The sequence below is a fragment of the Haliotis cracherodii genome, unplaced genomic scaffold, assembly GCF_022045235.1.
Source record: "Haliotis cracherodii isolate W230 unplaced genomic scaffold, xgHalCrac1.p SCAF_7, whole genome shotgun sequence".
Lineage (NCBI taxonomy): Eukaryota > Metazoa > Mollusca > Gastropoda > Lepetellida > Haliotidae > Haliotis > Haliotis cracherodii.
The window spans coordinates 9255513-9275994 of record NW_027266330.1 but is presented as its reverse complement, the minus strand read 5'-3'; the positions used below and the strand labels follow the sequence as shown (position 1 = coordinate 9275994).

General features: G+C 40.6%; 1 protein-coding gene across 2 annotated transcripts in view; it reads right to left on the bottom strand.

Annotated features, from left to right (window-relative positions):
• Window positions 1-20482, bottom strand: part of LOC139447161 (thrombospondin-1-like) — an 86494-nt gene that overhangs the window by 27807 nt on the left and 38205 nt on the right. Inside the window, exon 1 of one of the 2 annotated variants that reach the window (XM_071228353.1) lies at window positions 4083-4299. The exons of the other annotated variant lie outside the window; for it this stretch is intronic. The gene's annotated coding sequence lies outside the window, so the exon portion shown is untranslated. Of the gene's footprint in view, window positions 1-4082; window positions 4300-20482 lie in introns of those variants that run through there. 2 annotated transcript variants of the gene reach the window in all.

Here is a 20482-nt window from a genome sequence, read left to right as displayed (position 1 = left end):
CTAGTCCATATTTAGTTTTTCTATACCTACGTATACGTGAGACACGGTGTAATATACGTGTGACTGCGGCTAAATATCGAATGTTTGGTTGGATGGTTGGTTGGTTGTTTAACGCCGCACTCAGCAATATTCCAGCTGTATGACGGCGGCCTGTAAATAATCGAGTCGAGACCAAACAATCCAGTGATTAATATCATGAGCATCGATTCTCTCAATTAGGATCGATGACATGCATCAACCAAATCAGAGAACCTTACCACCCGATCCCGTAAGTCGCCTCTTACGGCAAGCATGGGTTGCTGAAGACCTATTCTACCCCGCATCTTAAATATCGAATGAGCCCTGGATATCCGAATGCATATATGATGGCTACACAATTATGACTTAACCATAATTATGTTATGGCAGGTCAAATATAACATTACGGGGAAGAAAAAGTATTTATCACGGCAACTCAAAAGTATGTATCATGGCTACCTAAATATGAACGATTGTGAATACGCATATACCACGGCTACTCAAAAGCATATATCATGGCTGGTCAAACGTGACATATTCTGCTACAGACATTTACATATCACGGTAATGAAAGCATATATCATGGCTGGTCAAACGTGACATATTCTGCTACAGACATTTACATATCACGGTAATGAAAGCATATATCATGGCTGGTCAAACGTGACATATTCTGCTACAGACATTTACATATCACGGTAATGAAAGCATATATCATGGCTGGTCAAACGTGACATATTCTGCTACAGACATTTACGTATCACGGTAATGAAAGTATATATCATGGCTGGTCAAACGTGACATATTCTGCTACAGACATTTACATATCACGGTAATGAAAGTATATATCATGGCTGGTCAAACGTGACATATTCTGCTACAGACATTTACGTATCACGGTAATGAAAGTATATATCATGGGTCCTCAAATGTGACATTGGGCTCTGAAAATTATATACTACGGCTACACAAAAGCATATGTCATGGCTTCTCAAATACGACATTCCGCTACACACATTCACATATCATGGCTACTCAAATACGACATTCCCCTACACACATTCACATATCATGGCTACTCAAATACGACATTCCGCTACACACATTCACATACCACGGCTACTCAAATACGACATTCCGCTACACGCATTCACATATCATGGCTACTCAAATACGACATTCCGCTACAAGCATTCACATATCACGGCTTCTCAAATACGACATTCCGCTACACACATTCACATACCACGGCTACTCAAATACGACATTCCGCTACACGCATTCACATATCATGGCTACTCAAATACGACATTCCGCTACACACATTCACATATCACGGCTACTCAAATACGACATTCCGCTACACACATTCACGTTATAAGAGGTGAATGTGGCCGATATCCTCTATACATTTATGCTTATAAAAGAGTTGTTAAATATTGGTGCAAAATTTTGAAAATGCCAGAATCTAGATACGTAAAGAAATGCTATAATATGCAACTGCAAGCTGTAAGTAATGGTAAAGTAAACTGGGTTTCCAAAATTAGACACATAATTGTGTCAGCAGGATTTGGTTTTATATGGGATCAACAGTGTGTTGGAAATATACCTTTGTTCATAAAGGATTTTTTTGTGAGGCTAAAATTATCGTACCAACAAGACTGGCATTCAGCTATACATGAAAGTTCGAAATCATATTATTATTCTTTGTATAAGCAAACATTTGGTGTTGAAATGTATATTACAAGGCTATCATGTGATAAATTTAGAAGTATTATGGCACGTTTCAGATGTAGTTCTCATCATCTAAGAATTGAATCAGGTAGACATAACAAGGAACCTAGAGAAGAAAGAGTTTGTACTGTCTGTAAACATGGTTATATCGAAGATGAGTATCACTTTATTTTAATTTGTGATTGTTATCAAGCTTTGAGGTCAGAATATATATCCTTGCATTATTATGAGTTCCCGACAAGACATAAGTACAATATTTTAATGTCATCTACCAACCCATTTACTGTTAAGAAACTAGCCATGTATATTCTGAAAGCTATGAATCTAAGGCAAAGTCTGTTGGGATCTCCAACTCCCATTACCACACTGTAACCATTGTATCATGGGCCTATGGCCTACAATACATCTGAATAAAGTGAATATAAATATCATGGCTACTCAAATACGACATTCCGCTACACACATTCACATACCACGGCTACTCAAATACGACATTCCGCTACACACATTCACATATCATGGCTACTCAAATACGACATTCCGCTACACACATTCACATATCATGGCTACTCAAATACGACATTCCGCTACACACATTCACATATCATGGCTACTCAAATACGACATTCCGCTACACACATTCACATATCATGGCAACTCACTTACATTATGGACGCAGGAGTAGTATCACGGATACATAAATGTGACATTTTAGTCACACATTGTCACACATCACCACAGTAACCCATATATCCACACCTAGTCTTTCTTCTAGTCTTCCCAGAACGTCGCGTCCAAGCTTATTGCAAATACACAGTGACCCGCACCTATTCAAATTGCGGAACCAAAGCTGCTATTTCATATAGTGCACAACAGCACTTCTTATTAGGAAGTGTCACTGAGGTTGCTTGTGTACTTGTGAAACAGACTAATTCATTTTATACATTAAATAACTTGTGTATTTGTATAGATACAATAGTGAAAAGACGTATTACCTCTTCGTGTTGCTCTCTTTTGACTTACCGCTACGACTAAAGCTACAGCGCATTATTATTATTATCATTATTATTATCATTATTATTATTATTATATACAGCAAATAGCCGGGTCAACAACAAAAATTCGTTAAACCCGTCAGTTCGTTGTAAGCGTGTTCCTTATAGCCGTAGTTTAGTGTGTTTTTAAAACCGACGCACACCATGACTTATCAAAACAAACATGCATGTAGACTTTGCTACTGTTTTAAAAACAGGGTAGAGCTGTCGTTTACAACATCAACAAATATGATCGCGTGGGGTCTCTCGGTAGGCTACGTATCTATGTCCCGTGACCCGACCTCCAAGCCTGTACAATCTTCATTGTATATATAATAGGTACAGTTATCAAGAGGTCATTGTAGACAGTTATCGAGAATGCCACTGACCTCACAGTGGCTGAGGTAGATCTGAGGTCGATATTCACCTCAACATAGAGAGTGTTTTGCTAATTACACACCTAACGAGAAACAGTTCATATACGTCCGTGTAGAATATATGAAAAATATGTTTCGAATAATGATAACCATTTATCATTGAACAATATGTCATTAAAACGCGATTAGTTGGTTGACGGCTGTGTTAGCTATGTTGTCAAAGATCGGGGATACCATTCCTTTCTAACAAAATAACAGCTCCTACTTCTGTTGTGTTTGGACAACTCCTTTTCAAACAAGCCACACGTTTACCCAAAGGAGGGTAAGTAGTTATGTACACATACAAATAGTCAATGTCAGCGAGGTCGCTATTACGTAATGTTTGTCAAAGCGCCCGTTCTTGTCAAACAGTAATTAACGGTACATTGGAGTTCTTTGGGCACGACACAATATTAATGCGAGTCGTATAAACACATTGAAGGTTCTCTGGGCACGATGCAATATTAATATGAGTCGTTCAGTATTCAAAATAAACACACCGCTAACCAAGGTAGCCAATTTCAGTTTCAGTCTTATTTGAGAATACAGGCCAGTCGAAATCAACAAGCGAGAACCGGCTGCAAACTTGTTGCTGTGTCAAGATAATCCACGCACAAAGGGGTGTCCACTTTGTTTAGTACGAGTGGGAAGTGTCACGTCTTCTGATAGATGTCTCAGACGGGACAAGCTACACAAAAAAACACCGTCATTCTGTCGAGTCGGGATGTGCCCGCCACGCAAATGATTTGGACTTTCCCCAAAACTCACACCTAAACCCGGTTTGACAAAACAGCTTGAGAGGCCCCCGACATTCCCAAACTTCACACGTGTAACATAGAAATCGTTTGGGTACAAACCAGACCACATTCAGTCGACTTACCTTTTTAAATTAGCCCGAACGCTACAGGTAAATCCGATACGTAGCCCTTGTTAACGGGACAGTGAGACTGAATGGGTTTCAGTCAGCAACATACTCCGTGTCGACAATATGACGAGTTTCCGCTGTTCCCGTGACTTACGTGAAAGACTTGGTTTGGACACAACCTTTCATGTCCTCACAGGCGGTATGTAGGGCTATATCGTCAACCTTAGTCACAGCGTGTATAACACACCCTCCAATCTACGTCCTGCTTCCGCGTTTACTCTGTCAAAGGGAGGTAACCACGTTGCAAGAGGCGATCCTTCAACCCGTATTATTTATACCGCACATTCTAAGCCCTTTTACAGCTCTCTCCCTTTATGATTGGAAGGGAAGTAACTGCCGACGGGCAAGTAGATCATAGCCTTCAGGCAGGACCCGTGTCACCTCCTTGAATCGGTCATTGTGAATAGAAAACTCACTGACAAAACATATATATGTTCCGTTCGATGAATCTTACTCATACAAATATTTGCCATTAATTATAAAAGTTACAAAATCATTGTTATTACATCAATCAAACAGCAATGTACGCTGCCATAATGATGATAACGTTGAGATTTGAAAACTTCGAGCGGTGAAATGTATCCATATACTTTGATCGATGGGCGGAGTGACAGAAGACTCCCCATTTCATGAGGCCAATCACCATGTCGATTAAGCTGCTCTTATCCTGACATCTTTATGATGTGAGCAGAGATGCCATCTGATTGCCAGAGAGCGCAGCAACACGCTGTATTAGGCTGGTAACATCAACAAAGGTTAAAGTTCACGGCAACTAATTCGATATTTTTTTCCTGCAGTGAAACTATCGATTATTCCATTACCCAATTTCCACTTAGAAAACGCTATGAAGCTGCGCCGACAAAACGAGATTTTTAAAATGAATTACTAAGGACTGGTTTCGATGTAAGAAAATGTACTTTATTGTGTTTTGTTATGCAATATTAAGCATCCTTTACGGTTGTCGACATCATCTTTTTATAACTCCGGCATCCGTGTTTCATAAGCCAAAGCAAGTACATGCACGTATCATAAATCTTGCGAAACCGTTACACCACAAATAACAGAGCAAGCGGATGAGAAATGATGTCCGTTCCAGCCATATCTCTTCGAACCCCTTCCTTCCCAACCTAGACTGGGAGCAGTCCCTTTTCGAATATGAATTAATAAAATATTATTAAAAAAATACACATGCTTTCCTCGTCCCTCGTGTAAACTGAATGCACAAAAACCGTAATAATTAATAGTTATATGTTTGCTTGTTTGAGGTGATTTGAGACACTACTTGATAATAATTGATTGTGTTTTTATTTAAGTAAAAGCGCCACTGGTACATTTTTCATGTACAGGGCATTATCATGCATCGCTCTTTATGAAGAAACACAATTTATATGATATTCATACATGGTATAGATGAGAAACTTTGACTTTATTTTATGTATTATGTATAACTGGAACATACTATTGAAAATTAGTTGGCTTTTTCGAGCAAAGAATATAGATTTTGCAAACAATGATATCACCATATGGGTTGGATACATATAATATTTAAGAGTACTGGTTTGTAATTCTGTAGCAGATTAGGCAGACATGGAATTCATATTCGACAGACAATACAGAAAGGCCATAGGTGTTCATGTCATTTGATAATATATTCCACTTTCTTTGAAAATAGAGCAGCAAATTATCATATGATATTTTATTATATTAAAATGGAGACCGTCCCAGTCTACATCCCAACCCAATACACCAGATTATTGTCCTTCAACCCGCCATACACTCGCCTATCAAACAATAACCAGAGGATAATGTCGAAACGATGCGGGAGTGCCAATCCTGTCCAAACCTAACCACGTCAGGATATGTATTGCGAAACAACAGATCCCGATTTTCAAAATTCTCGTTATTATTTCACCATTTCAAATACCATTAAATAGATACAAAGATCCACAGTACTGGGCGAGACGGCCAACGTCAAGCTTGAGCAACGCAACAACTGCATTTATTATTCAAAAGCTAGCAGACCGTGGAGACGAGTTGTAAATAACACTGCAGACAGTGCATTAACCTGTCACGCTTATTCCTCAGCCCGTGGCATTTCTAAACAATATTGTTCGTGGTAATAATGACAGCCCCGGAGCAAACTGCATAAACAGTTCACAAAAGGCGTACGCTCAAAGCGGGCAATTAATGTTTGATTTGAAAGATTTTAAGGTTTATATGACCATTTTTAAAAGCATTAAAGTGTCCGTAGTTAAACATATATAAACTGAATGACAAGTCATACATTTTCAGATGACTGTTCTCTTTATTAGTGTTATTTTAATATCTAAAACATGACATTTCGTTTCCGGATTTTAACAAGCGTGGATTGTAAGACACTGTATGTATTATAACTGCTCGTATTATATGGGGTTTGGCATTCAACTTAGAGGTACACAGGTGCCCTCGAAATATCAGGAACCATGGGGACACGGTTTATCCTGTGGTCTGAGGCGCCTCAATGCTTTGCAGAGTTGAGCCCCTTAGACGTGACAGGATCCGCATCGCGGTTTTGACTCGCAGAAGACATCCAGTTGTATCTTACGTCGCTTTTAAAATAGTCCAGCAATTTCACGGTGGGGGACGCTAGAAATGGACTTAATACATTGTACCTATGTTAGTAATCGAACCCGGGTCTTCAGCGTGACGAGCGAACGCTTTAACCACTAGGCTACCACATCGCACCAGAAGATATAAAATATATCTGGGTACGTCACCACTAGACCGTGCCGTGGGCTTCTCAAAACATAGTAAAGGTCTATGCGTCACTTTGATCTGAATATATTTACAACCGCATTAGTGAGTGAGTGAGTTTGGTTTAACGCCGCTTTTAACAGTATTCCAGTTATATCACGGCGTGTCAGCTTAATGTGGGAGGAAACCCCGAAGTGATGCAGGTCTCAGACGTTTACCACTTCGGTGAAACCCACGAGCACGGATATGGTGCTGACAAACCTAGAAACATAATCGGGGCGAACCTGGATTCGAACCCACAATGATAGGTTTCCGGCGTGCCCAAGGGACGCAATTATGCACAGCGAATCGCGGCGCCTTAGACGACTGGGCCACCTGTGCCCCCACAACCGCATTACGCTGGCACTCCGGGACATTACTGATATACAGTCTTAAACTATAAACACTCATTTGACATCAAATTGAAAATGTCGAGTATAAACGTATACAAATTAACAATTATCAAGTTGTTTTTTACCACAGAGGACAATGACCGCTGTTGTTGTACATGAACTCGACACATATCCAGGTAAGAATTGGTCTTTAGCCAACCATGCTTGTCGTAAGAGGCGACTAACGGGATCGCGTGGTAAGGTTGACTTGGTTGATGCATGTTATTGTGTCCAAGGTCGATGCTCATGATGTCAATCACTGGATTCAGATTAGACTATTAATAGACCGCCGTCTAATAGCTGGGATATTGTCGAGTGTGGCGTTAAACATGAAACAAACAATAACAAACCAAACAAACAACATGTATTCCAGACATCACTTGAATCACTTAAGCTAGTGCCTAAACCTGCATGTAGCAGAGGTCCTAGTCCTACAACGCTCTCTCCAAGGCCAACATCATTCAAGTCAACATTTGAGTCACGAAACGCATAACGGTGCAATTTCAATTAGACAGAGGAATGAAAAACAACCGGCAGCAATCTTCCAGTCAAATCGGTTTTATCGAGTTGGTTAGCACACAAGCATAGTCCCCGTCAAGCCAGGCCTGTCAACCTACACAACGTGTCATCCTCCAGGAAAGTCTCAAGCATAAAGTCCCACAAATCTCTAACCGCAAGAGACCGGGTTAATTCCTATGCCATCCAGCTCTCGCCCTAAATCCCACGATAAAAGACAACGAGGAATAAAAAACAAATCATTTACGCTTTCATCACCAAACATGTCGAAACCAATCACATTCCATTGAATACTGACGTCCCATGGCGAGCGCATGCTATAGTGCGTCGACGCGAGGTAATCACCAGTCGAACTATTTGCATATTTTTACATATTCCCTGGGTCTATTCTCGCATCTGAGCGAGGCTCTGTATACATATTAGAATATTTATAGAAACCCAAATGAAAACTATGTGTTTTATTATTTGCAACAGTGATACATATATACATTTTTGCGAACGTGTTTACAACGATAATCCTTATGACGGCATCGTGTTATTGAATTGCGCACAGTATCCAATTCTGTCTCAAAATCGTTTTTCATCAAATGCATTATTCATAACCGAACATATTGGTCGGTAATGTTGACAAAATAATCTATTAGCCAGGTTTTCGGAGATACTTCATGCCTAAGAAGTACACGTATCTTAACAAATAGAATAATTAAATATAATTAAGACAATACATTTAAAATGTACAAGTATGTACCTGTTCATTTAGTGAGATCGTGTATAGCCTGGATTGCCATTTGATACGCACCTCTACATGTGTACGATGAACAAGGTCGCCAAAGTTGAAATAGATAAGGTTTGGAAGTCTTTTTTTAACACCAATACTGCGCTGAAATGATTGTTCTAATCCCATTCCATAAGTTTAACAGTAGCCATGTGATGTGGCTCCAAGATGAAGAGAACTGACAGATGTGACATGTCCCCCCTTGCAGAGACAAACTGTTTTAACCGTTAGTAGAACGAGGCAATGTACTGTTTAACTGTTTGATGAGGAGACAAGGGAGGATTTTTCTATTCGTTCATAAATGGACAAATTTTGAGTTGCCTGAATCTGAAAAAAATTATGCTCAATCGAAGAAAGAATATTTAACACATGTCATTCTTCCAAATATTTCTTTTATCCATGTGTTTTTAACTTCTTTTCACTTTTTGAATGGAATTGTTCAATAACGTGTACATATGCAGGATGTATTAAGATCAGATTTTGTGCGGGACAGTGACGAAAATAAACTCTATGTCTGTCAAGTTTCTCAATCCACCCCACCACCAACAGCCCATCCGTGGCCCAAGATGCCAAACGTACCTGTCCCAGGTAATATTCCGAGGCCCCCATAATTTCGTAATAAACGATTATTAATATAAAAATAATATATTAATAAAAGCAAAAAGCTCATGGCTACATCAAAACACACGTCACCAACAGTAATTACTCACCAGTTCAAAACAATATCCTTAAAAGATTCGATCCGTCCTCAGTTTACCCCAACATCAAACATCGCAATGCACAGCACGATCCGGGGCATGTAAGGACAACTACCAACTGAAGTAGATTACTGAACGAGACACGGGGCCGGTGACAGGGGTATTGCATTCGGATTGGCTTTGTGTTCCGGGTCCCTGGTTATCCTGACAGAGATGATAATGAGTAAGCTTACCCCCAAGGTATTTGGGGGTGAGTTTGGGGATTACTACCCCAGTATCTTATCCCCCTTTCCCCCATTGAATGGGGGTATATAGCAGTAAATTTCTTTGACACCTACGCAACCCCGGGTCGTTTCTGGTCACAAAGGCGTATCGCTTTTCTGGTGCGTCACAAGGTAAACGGTTGAACTTATAATTTTCACAAATAACAATAGTGTCAAATTACGACGTTGTTTTGATCTGAGAGGCTTGGTTAGACGCGATCATCTAAATTCGATAAACTGTGCGCGTACCGCTGACTTAAAACCGATCAAATGATGAAGTGTTTTTATCTTTTTTTACCAAACGTTGTCATCTTAATTATACCGACACTGCTATAATACAGACATGATCCGGAGGTGTGGTGATCTGCCATGTTTAATATTGTTATTACAAAAACGGCTTAGACACATACTTATCAATATCTAAAATATCTATAACAATATTCATATCTGCATCTCTTTTACTATTTTCATTACTATCATCATCATCATCATCATCACCATCATCATCATCATCATCGGGGTGTGTGGTGATCTGTCATGTTTATATTGTTATTACAAATAAGGCTAAGATACATAATCATCAATATCTTAAATATATAAACATATTCATAATCTGTATCTCATGACTAATTTGATTACTATCATCATCATCATCATCATCATCATCATCATCATCAGGGTGAAAGGGTAACCTACTACATCGAGCGTTCGCCCGACACACGTTTAGAAGGCCCGGGTTCGATTCCCTACAAGTGTTCAACGAGTCACTGCCGTGATATTGCTTGAACCCAGCTCACTCACTCATCATCATTTTAATCGGCAATCTGTATTTCGTTATCGAGTATTGAAATCTGTGCTAAAGTAGCAATAGATGTTCTACTTGTAAGAGCTTGACTACATGTACACATCGATTCCCCATAACCCCATCGCATACAATTTGGAAGACATTGTTTCAGTAGATTGATGCTGTCTCCCTTCCACTATCTTCCAGTCCGTTACGCACAGGGCTAATAAAGACTAGTTGTCTGGAAAGCGTAACGTCCCAGGTGAACTGATGTGTTGAATTAAGACTTGTTGTACATTAATACAAAGTCTCGGGCGAGACATTTACTGCATATCAAAGACAAGCTTCGAACAATAGTAATCAATATTCATTTGTATAATTTGTCGTGAGCAAAGTAGTATTTCTTGTAGAGTGAATCAATGGTTGTTGTGAAAGCTGTCCCGCTAGTTGTCCGAGTACAAAGGCGCAAAGCATACACAGAAGTAATTGATTTCTTATGGAACAAGCACCCCCTTCAGGTAACAGAAACTCACCGATATAACACACAATCTGATTGGTGGATCAGAACCCTTGCGAGTTTCGTGCAGAGATGAAGATAGTTTCACTTTCTGACATTGGGTCGTTTCTTCACGATGTCATCCGAGTGTTACCGTAAAACGATGACCTAGTTGTTGATAAGGAAACTTGAGGAGAGAACTAACTCCACGCGTATGTTCCCAACTACGTCGCCAAAACTACAATTATCACAGTCCTGCATTTGTAACACTTGGATTCCTGCACAGTTACCTCCCCTTATTTCCCTGACCCTCTATATCCGCCAACAGATGTCTTTGTTCGGAATCACCATAGTGAACCGCGATTTGGGTTTTAAACGAACAGAGCCGGAAACAGCCGAAAGAAATCAATATAGCAAATAACAGTAACCGAGTACACAGTATATACATGTATACGAGACGGAAACTACCGATAACTCCCGATTAGTTTAACTTTATTGGTGGTTCAAAAACTCCAGAATAGCCGGGAACTGCCGATAACTCCCGATTAGGTTTGAAGGTAGAAATGGATAGATTTAGTGTACATGACTATCGCAAGTGATGTAAAATGAAACTTAAATGAACAACAAATTGGTCCCCTAAATCTCATTATTTTAAGTTACATGACTGAATGCAGAAATTTGGAGACGGCCCTGGCGCACGAGTGTTCATTACCGTCTAGCGTTCCGGGGAGGGGGCTCTCGGATGAAATGACCACTGGTTACTTCTTTGTCGCTGTTTCAAGACGCTGATGCTAACCCCAAATGAAACCCTTTTATCCAATACAAAGATGATCGATTTTCCTATCCCTCTCTCACCCATGAGAAGACTTAGAGAGTCTGGACGCACTTATTCAGTTACAGGAAACAAATTCAATGAGATTGGTAAGCTAATAGCAGCAGAGTCCGTCTCCCAAGGGCGGCAACGTAAACTATCTTAAAACCACTCGTTTGCTAATTCCCCTGATCCTCTGTCCAGTTGTTTTAAGTGGTCAAACACACATCTTCAAGTGGTCTGCAACGCAGGAATGGTCAAAGCTTTAATAGTCGGACGGCAATCATGGTCACTTGGAGGGCAAAAGCGTAGAGGCAAGATATATTTGTTTGGGCCTTAATGGTCGACCTAGGACGCCCCCCGCAGACGGACCAATGTGCTTGAGATGTTCCTTGACACAAAGAATGGCCGGGGAAGCTTCACACGTACTGAACCAAATACGGGATTGAGTGAGTTTCTTTCATGGGTTTCATAGTCTACAGCCGGACAAGAAGCCTGAATCGTGGTTATTTGCCCTTGAGTGGTCTGTGTTGGATCATGATAATTGTTCGACCAAAAAGGCCTCCCAGGCTGGTGATTGCATCCTGTCATCTTGAAAGTTATATTCACGGAAACACTTTCGTCTCACTTGCCCTTACAGATGTAACAGGTCAATTCAGCATATCATATGTTAAATTTAAAGGTTTGCAAGAGTGGCCAAACTGTCAAAGGCGTAACTATTAGTTGTTCAGAGTTACGTCCCTTAACCGAACAACTGGATCCAATATTGTTTGTTTGTCTGCCTGTTGTTTAACACCGCACTCAGCAGTATTGCAGCTATATGACGGCGGTCTGTAAATAATCGAGTCTGGACCAGACAATCCAGTGATTGACACCATGAGCTTCGATCAATGCAATGGCATGCATCAATCAAGTCAGTGAGAATGACGATCCCGTTAGTCGCTCTTACGACACGCAGTCGCCTTTTACAGCAAGCATGGGTTTCTGAAGACCTATTCTACCCCGGATCTTCAGGTGTGGATCTAATTATATAGACGAAGACCCGTTGCCTGTCTGTACAACTATGAGACTACGGATTATACTCAATTCGTCCAATCAGCGAACAAAGTTTTACGTTGCTATAGTAACACGCCGCAACATTAATGTCAGAGGGCAATTCTTTCACCAATGTCAGGAATCGAACCCAGTCTGCAGACAACTATTAATAAAGGTATTTTCTTCCACATTAAGCTGACACGCACTGATATAACTCGAATACTGTAACTCACTCACGCCCCTACGAACGAGCACAACACGAACCATGCCATTCGTGACCAACTCGTGTTATTCCGGGACAAGCCGAAGGTTGCGGAAAGAGGCGAGTGGTGACGAATGCCACCATGCTTCCCACAACACGCATGAGTCACCTTGACCTTCACGTGTACCATTCAAAATAATACTAAAAACACATCCCCCTACAACGGGGAATATATATGAATAAAACATCAGAATAAATCACCTTTAAGCAACTTATTACCAGATAAGAGTGTCAACACATCGTTTAACTCCGCAATATTGAAAATAGGCCAGACTTCGGAGCCTAATCTGAGTTCTCTCCCTTGATAAACCCCACAGCAGAACAGACCAAATACCTGGAATTAAATTTCGCTAAGCGAATTATCTTGACGCTGGGCGAGTCGACGGGCAGATAGAGATTTCAGCAGGTTGCCTTGTGTCGGCTTCCGTGAAGCTACCGGCTGGACTAATGGAACATTAATGAAGTCTGAGTTTGTTCGGACTCGCGCTGGCTGTCTCGGACTGAATGTATACACTGTCTCGGGTGCATGATGGCGCCATCTTGGAAGCCTCGTTCTCCTGGGGCCACGACTTGGCACTGTTACAGGTATATCGTCGGGTGTCGTGGCGTCATTCACGCTTTTCGATCAGCTGTTCAAGGAAAATCTGGTTTGATTTCGGATTGGCAAGACTTTAATATTGAACCCGTTTCTTTGTAATATGATATGGATAGGGAGGAGTGAAAGTAGGAGAGAAGACGGAGGTTGTGATCTTTGTTATTGACAAATTATTTGAGATTTGGTACTCACACATAGCTCAGGGATTTTCCATTTTTTTACAGGTAATTTAAGGAGTTTTGTTTTTTACACAAAGCTCAAGTGTGTGTTTTGTCAAGATTACATAGGAACCTCTAAACATGACTGTTCATTGGATATTTTTTTTAATAAAACAAATTAGGAATTGGGTTTTTTCAAAACTTATTGTGGCTCTTTTTCTATCTGTGAGTTTTCTTTCTGACAATATATTTTAAGTATTTTCTTATTAACATATTATTATAATTTCATCTTTGGGAAGATACTTTTAGGGAGTACTTTCGTTGAGAGATCACTAATGGAAGTTTTTTTCATGTCCTATGAATATAAAAAAAATAGCCTATCTATAGCGACATATCTGTTGCTTCAGAAGTTTAACATCATCATGTAAATGTTTACTGTGACCTATTTGTACTTAACTTGTCGTATGTGAATTTGTCTTCAGCAACCCATGTTATCCGTAAGAGGCGACTTAAGGGATTGGGTGATCACGCTAGGTGCTTTGGGTGATGCATGTCATCGTATCCGATTTGTGAAGACTCGATTATTTACATACCGCTGTCAAATACATCTGTAGTTCCAATATTGCTGATCTCGGGCGGTTAAACATCTAAGAAAATTATTATTAAGGCAGAAGCTATTTTATGATGGGGCTTAAGGTTCATATTTCCATTAAAAAGTATCTCTCATTTTACAAATTAATCCCAAACATCTATTTATTCGTAATGCAGTGTTCAAACCCGAACTCACATAAAAAAACCAGGAGAAATTACGTCATTCTAATTCTATTTTTTAAAAGGAAAACATCACTTCGAAACAAAAAACACACAATAGTTTTTCAGTCTGGACGAAGACAAAAAGGACGAAAGAAATCAATTTGTTGTTGCCTAGGCTTGAAAATACAGACGCAAATTACGTAAGAAAAACAGCCGTTGACAGAATTAGATTTGTGGATGGCTTTAAGTTGAAGAACGTGTTCAAACTCCCAGACTTCAATTAAAGGCATCCCTCCTATTTCATGCTGAAACTCTGTATAAAAAATAACCCCGTTGGGGATTCTGGGTTAGAATTGGTTCCCAGCAGCCAAAGCTGATCGTAAGAGACGAGTGACGGCGTGGATCGTTCTCACAACATCAATCACTGACTCGTCTGGTCTCGATTTTTGACACTCCGCCGTCACATAGCTAGAAAATTGCTGAGTGCGGCGTTAAAAATAAACAAACAACACATCACAGAACCTGAAACAGGTATTCCATGGGATTGTAACAAAGAGAATATTTTACATACAGATTCATTTTTTTCTAAAATGTGCAGATATGTCGGAATTCCTAATGTTAAAATAGTCACGTATAAAATATACAGTAAACTACGGTTATATCAGAATCAAAAGGACCACAAGTTTTGATTCGTTATAACCGTAGTTCGTTATAAGCATATATGCAGCATATATACAGCAAATGGCCGGGGCCATATAAAACGTTCGTTATATCCGTCAGTTCATTATGAGCGTTCGTACAATATCCATGGTCATTACAATTTACAAAACCGTTTATAGACAGGCATATTTTTACATCTGCCTTTTGCGGTCGGCGTTGGCAAGGTAAAAATTGAAACAGATAATATTGCGTAACAGATAGCATTCAAAGTTTTACGATTTTTAAAAATAAATTATTAAAATTATCTGCACGCCCTTTTTCAATACCCTTATCATGGAGAAAGGTATAAACGTAATATTTAAGCTATTCTGTATTGAAGGCATTATATATTTAAGTCAGTTCAAATGACGATGTCACATTAGGCTGACAGGCTATGGTGTAACTGTATGAAAGCGGCGGATGTATGGCAGTATTGTCAACTTATGACAATATATTAGGCCACCTTTACATAACGAACGTCCTTAGTGTGCTGTAGCGTCCATTAAAAGCTTGATTCCATCACCATAAATACGCTCAATCGATCTGCGTTTAGAAACACGTTGGCTTTTGATCAAAAGCGCGAGTGTCAATGTTTTCTCTCCGCTTTGAACAGTATTTCAAGTAGGCCACGGCGTGTCAGCTTGATGTGGGAGGAGAGCCATTTTGGTAAACCGAGGAACAGGGTTATAATCGGGATCCGAACTCACGGCCCTGCTCCTGACAAACCTAAGGGACGTAACTCTGCAAATCGATCTCTGGCGTCAAAGACGATTCGGCCACCCAATTGGGAATATGAAATCTTCAAAAGGTCAATATTTCCATTAATTTTCACCCACACAAATTAATTAGAATTCGATGCAATTACGAGCCTGGGCTCATTACAGAACAACACACGACGGACGCCCGTGAAGACGTGGGCAGCGCATCACTGGACATAAATAGACACTACATTGACATACATCGTCATCAACTGCCCATTTCGACTTGACCGTAATTTGATGGGAAATGCTCCCAATGAACAGAACCAGATGGCTCTCAAAACTCTGCTACCCCAGACCGGATGCTTTGGATTACCGTGTCATGCCAGCCTTTATCAACAGTCGTTGTGGCTTGACCACAAGACTTAATTCTTTTAGCCAAATTGTCCAAAGTCACGAAGAAAGGCAAAGGTCAAGGAAGGACCAGCGTGAATCTAATGACCAAAACTGACCAGGGCAGCGCCGAACGGATGAACGGACAAATGGTCAGAGACAGAACTTGACATACCGATCAATACTGCTAGATCTTCTAAACACAAGAGGATTCAATCGGATGGGAAACAATCGAATTTCTGTTATGCTCAATTTAAGCTGATAGTCGAGGGAGATCGCAGATTCTCGTCATGTTCCTCGTCAGTAATGAAATAACGGAGGGAATTAGAAGGAATTACTGGTTAAAATGTTGGACCATGATTTGGACGATTTGATTCCAATCGAACACATGACCGCTTCTCCCTCAAGGAGTCTTAAAGAATATGAACGTCTGCTGATACAGCGATACAGTTTGTTAACAATTTGGGATCTTTTTAGCAATAGCTCTTAACATACTAATAAAATGATTAAACCATGCATGTCAGTCAAGTCTTTGAAAGGCATTTAGTAGTGATACACATAAGGAAGAGAAGTTATGGATGTCAACTTCTTTATTATGAGGAACACAACGTTTCGGAGTAAATTCTTAATCCTTCATCAGGTGAATGAGTTGACATCAATAAATTCTCTTCCTCATATATGTCAGTTTACAGAATTTCAATACTTGTACATCTACTTTTCCCCAAAAGCCCATCAACACTCTTGGAAAAAAACAATTTCGCGCCTTTCGTCACAATGAATGGGATTTTGTTAGGAGATTAGGAAAGTATTATCATTGAGCGAGCAATATTTACCCAGGCTTGGTGTATTTAGTGGCTCATTCAATATTGACGTACTTTGTGTTGCGAATGGGACGGTTGTGCATGTTTCTTAACAAACTCACATATTGGTTCATTATCGTTGATGTTGCATGTCGATGTCAGTCGTCACCCTGGGCTGCGTTAATTGACAACCTATTTCAAACCTGTAGTGATTCTTTAACCAAACAATGACAGTAATAATACATATTTGTTTTAACTGGGACGGTGTGGTCGACGGTATCCGCCCACAGCGAGAGATGAGGGACCCCGGGGAATTCAAACCAATAGGTACCTAGGAGTGAGCAACTCGGCGTTTGAGTGAGTGAGTGAGTGTTTCTGCTATAACTGCCATTTCTGCGTTCTGTTTCTGTCGCCTTAATGGGGATGGAACACACCAAACAACTCCGGTCGTGCCCGGGCGGGTATAAGCATCTGAGAGGACCACTGAGCAATTTCGATGCACCACATCCGCAACCACGTCCACAACCACATCCACACCCAAAATCCCAACCACAATCTCGTGACATTTGGTTCAGAAGAGGGTCTGGTATGAACAGTTCCCTGTACTTGGCCACTAACTGGCTAAGCCAATCTTTTTTATTCCTGCTTTAAGGCAAGACTGTGCAAATTCCAATGACATGCCACGCCATAGGCTTTGTATACGCTTTACGTCATTGTGTTCCTACATGGCGCTAGGCACGGTCGGTTTGGAGACAGTATATTGTGTTTGAGTGGTATATTCATGTAGAACTGCGGCATGGTATCTCAGTGGACAAGCCCTAATAAACACACACACACACACACACAGACTGACACACATACACACAGAGAGACACGCACACAACTGCGGCATTGTATCTCAGTGGACGGGCACTAATAAACACACACACACACAGACACACACACAACTGCGGCAAAGTATCTCAGTGGACATGCACTAATAAACACACACACACACACAACTGCGGCATAGTATCGCAGTGGACAAGCACTAATAAACACACACACACAGACAGACAGACACACACACACACACAACTGCGGCAAAGTATTTCAGTGGACAAGCACTAATAAACAGAGACACACACACACACACACACAACTGCGGCATCATACTATCTCAGGGGACAAGCACTAATAAATACACACACACACACACACACTCCGCGACCGCGACGTAATTTAACCCTTTCTCACCTCACCCGACATTAATGGGTACCAGACACCCTTGTGCACAATACATGTATATATTCCTGCTCTATAACACACCTATCACTCCCTTCCATTGATTTTCATTTCATGTTTAGTCAAAAAGATCGAAGACTACTAGAAGTGGGTCAATTACCCACTGAAAACGCAGCGCACCAACCACATGATGCATTGAACATCACCAGAGAAGGAGCCCAAATCACCCAACAGATCCCCATAGAATTCCAGTTCCGACGAAACAACATGACGGATGACAAGATCTGACAATGTCCTGATGATGTGGAATCTGTATACCATGCGACACGGTTCCACAATTTACAATCTTAAAGGCGTAAAACAGACACTGATAGAACCGATTCGGAAAAATATCACTGGTTAAGCAGCATCTGTTTGTGCGATGGTAAATGGATTCAAAATTAACGTAATGCATCGCGACTTTGTCTGAAAGGCAGGAGGCCCTTTCGGAAATGTAGTAGTGATTAATACAGTATTTAGTGCCGCTGACACAAGCCTCCACTCAACACTCAACGTGTTTAATCTATCTCCCAGACAGATCGCGGATTAACACCCAGGACTTTCCCAAGGGAGTTTCCGAGCCGGAGGAGGTATTAAATATGCATACATCTGAAGTCGCCGAGTAAGAGATCTGTTGGGATGACATACATGTGTTAACACACATAGCTCGGGTGTTGGTGTTACGGGTCTCCGGACCTCGGACCTCCTCGCTGGGAATTGCTTGTGTCGATTATTATGTTAGGTATTCTGTGTGGTGGTGGATGTATGTTTGTGGACGTTTGGTACGTGTGGGAGATGGTTTAATGAAGTTCACACCCCGACGGTCCAGGCGCTTAGTTCATTCGAGTCAGCCTACTTAGGGGATCATGTCAGCGGTGTTGACAGACGCAGCTTAGGGAGCGGCCATATGATAGCTAAGGGGGGTTCCTGGAATTTTATCTGAAAAAATATATTGTCCCAGAAAATGCTTGAAAAATATATAAACTTCAGACTGTTGAAAAAAATCTAAATAGCCATACTATATACATTACTGCATTCTAAAAGAACATTTTGGCCACCAATGTGAAATGTCCGGTTCTTTAGGTATTTGAGAGTGAGTTGGGTTTAATGGAGTTTTACTAGTACTTCAGTCGTATGAACTCAGTTGAAGTCGAGGGGGCTACTTGACGCAGGTACCTGACGTTCACGATGGTGCTGAAATTGGACGCCGGGAATCACAACATTGTTAAAACAAAATATTTCGGACTCAACACACTCATACAAAACAGATGTGGTTCAATCAGGGAGGGACCCTGGCAAATTGCCGTAACAAGACGGATGAAGCAGTACATCCAGAGAGATGAAGTAGTCAGACACAGCAACATTGTTTTCTGAGGCTTCACGGTTCAGCAACAAAACAGATAAAAAGAGACTAACAACAGATAATTAGACACGCTATTCACAGAATTCAACTAATAATCAGAGAATCTCTGGTTTTGCCGATCTCTGTGAATGTAGACACTCCACTCACAGAGATCGCCCAAACCAGAGAATCAGCCACTCCATTCACAGAGTTTGACAAATAATCACAGAATTAGACTCTATTTTCACAACGATCAGAAAAAAATGAATCAGACACTCCATTTACAGAGATCGCCCAAACCAGAGAATCAGACACTCGAGCTCCATTCACAGAGTTTGACAAATAATAAGAGAATTAGACACTACATTCACAACGATAAAAAAATGAACTCGACGACAACTTTGAGCATCAGACACTCCATTCACAGAGATCGGCAAAAACAGAGAATCAGACACTACATTCGTAGAGTTCGGCAACAGATAAAAGGATCAGGCACTGCATTCGTAAACTTTTGGAAAATCAAAGAGTTATGGTTGGTGGAGGCGTCAAAAAACCCTTAATCACACAACAACATCACCTGTCACAGATACCCATGCATCAAAAAGTCCTCCCGTTGCTGGGCCAGCAACGACTTCCCTTCATTGTCCCTGCTGTTTTATTTGTGTTTCTTAAACGGTGTCGTACTTTCTTTTTAATTAGCAATCACGTTTGAATTTAACGTGTGTTTTGTTCATTATACCATATCTGCAAGCAGAAATGAACATTCGATAATACAGCCGTGTTGACGTTATAGAGCTCCCTCCACAAAGTACTCTCATTTTAGAAAGCAAGGACAGAAAATCCGTCCCAG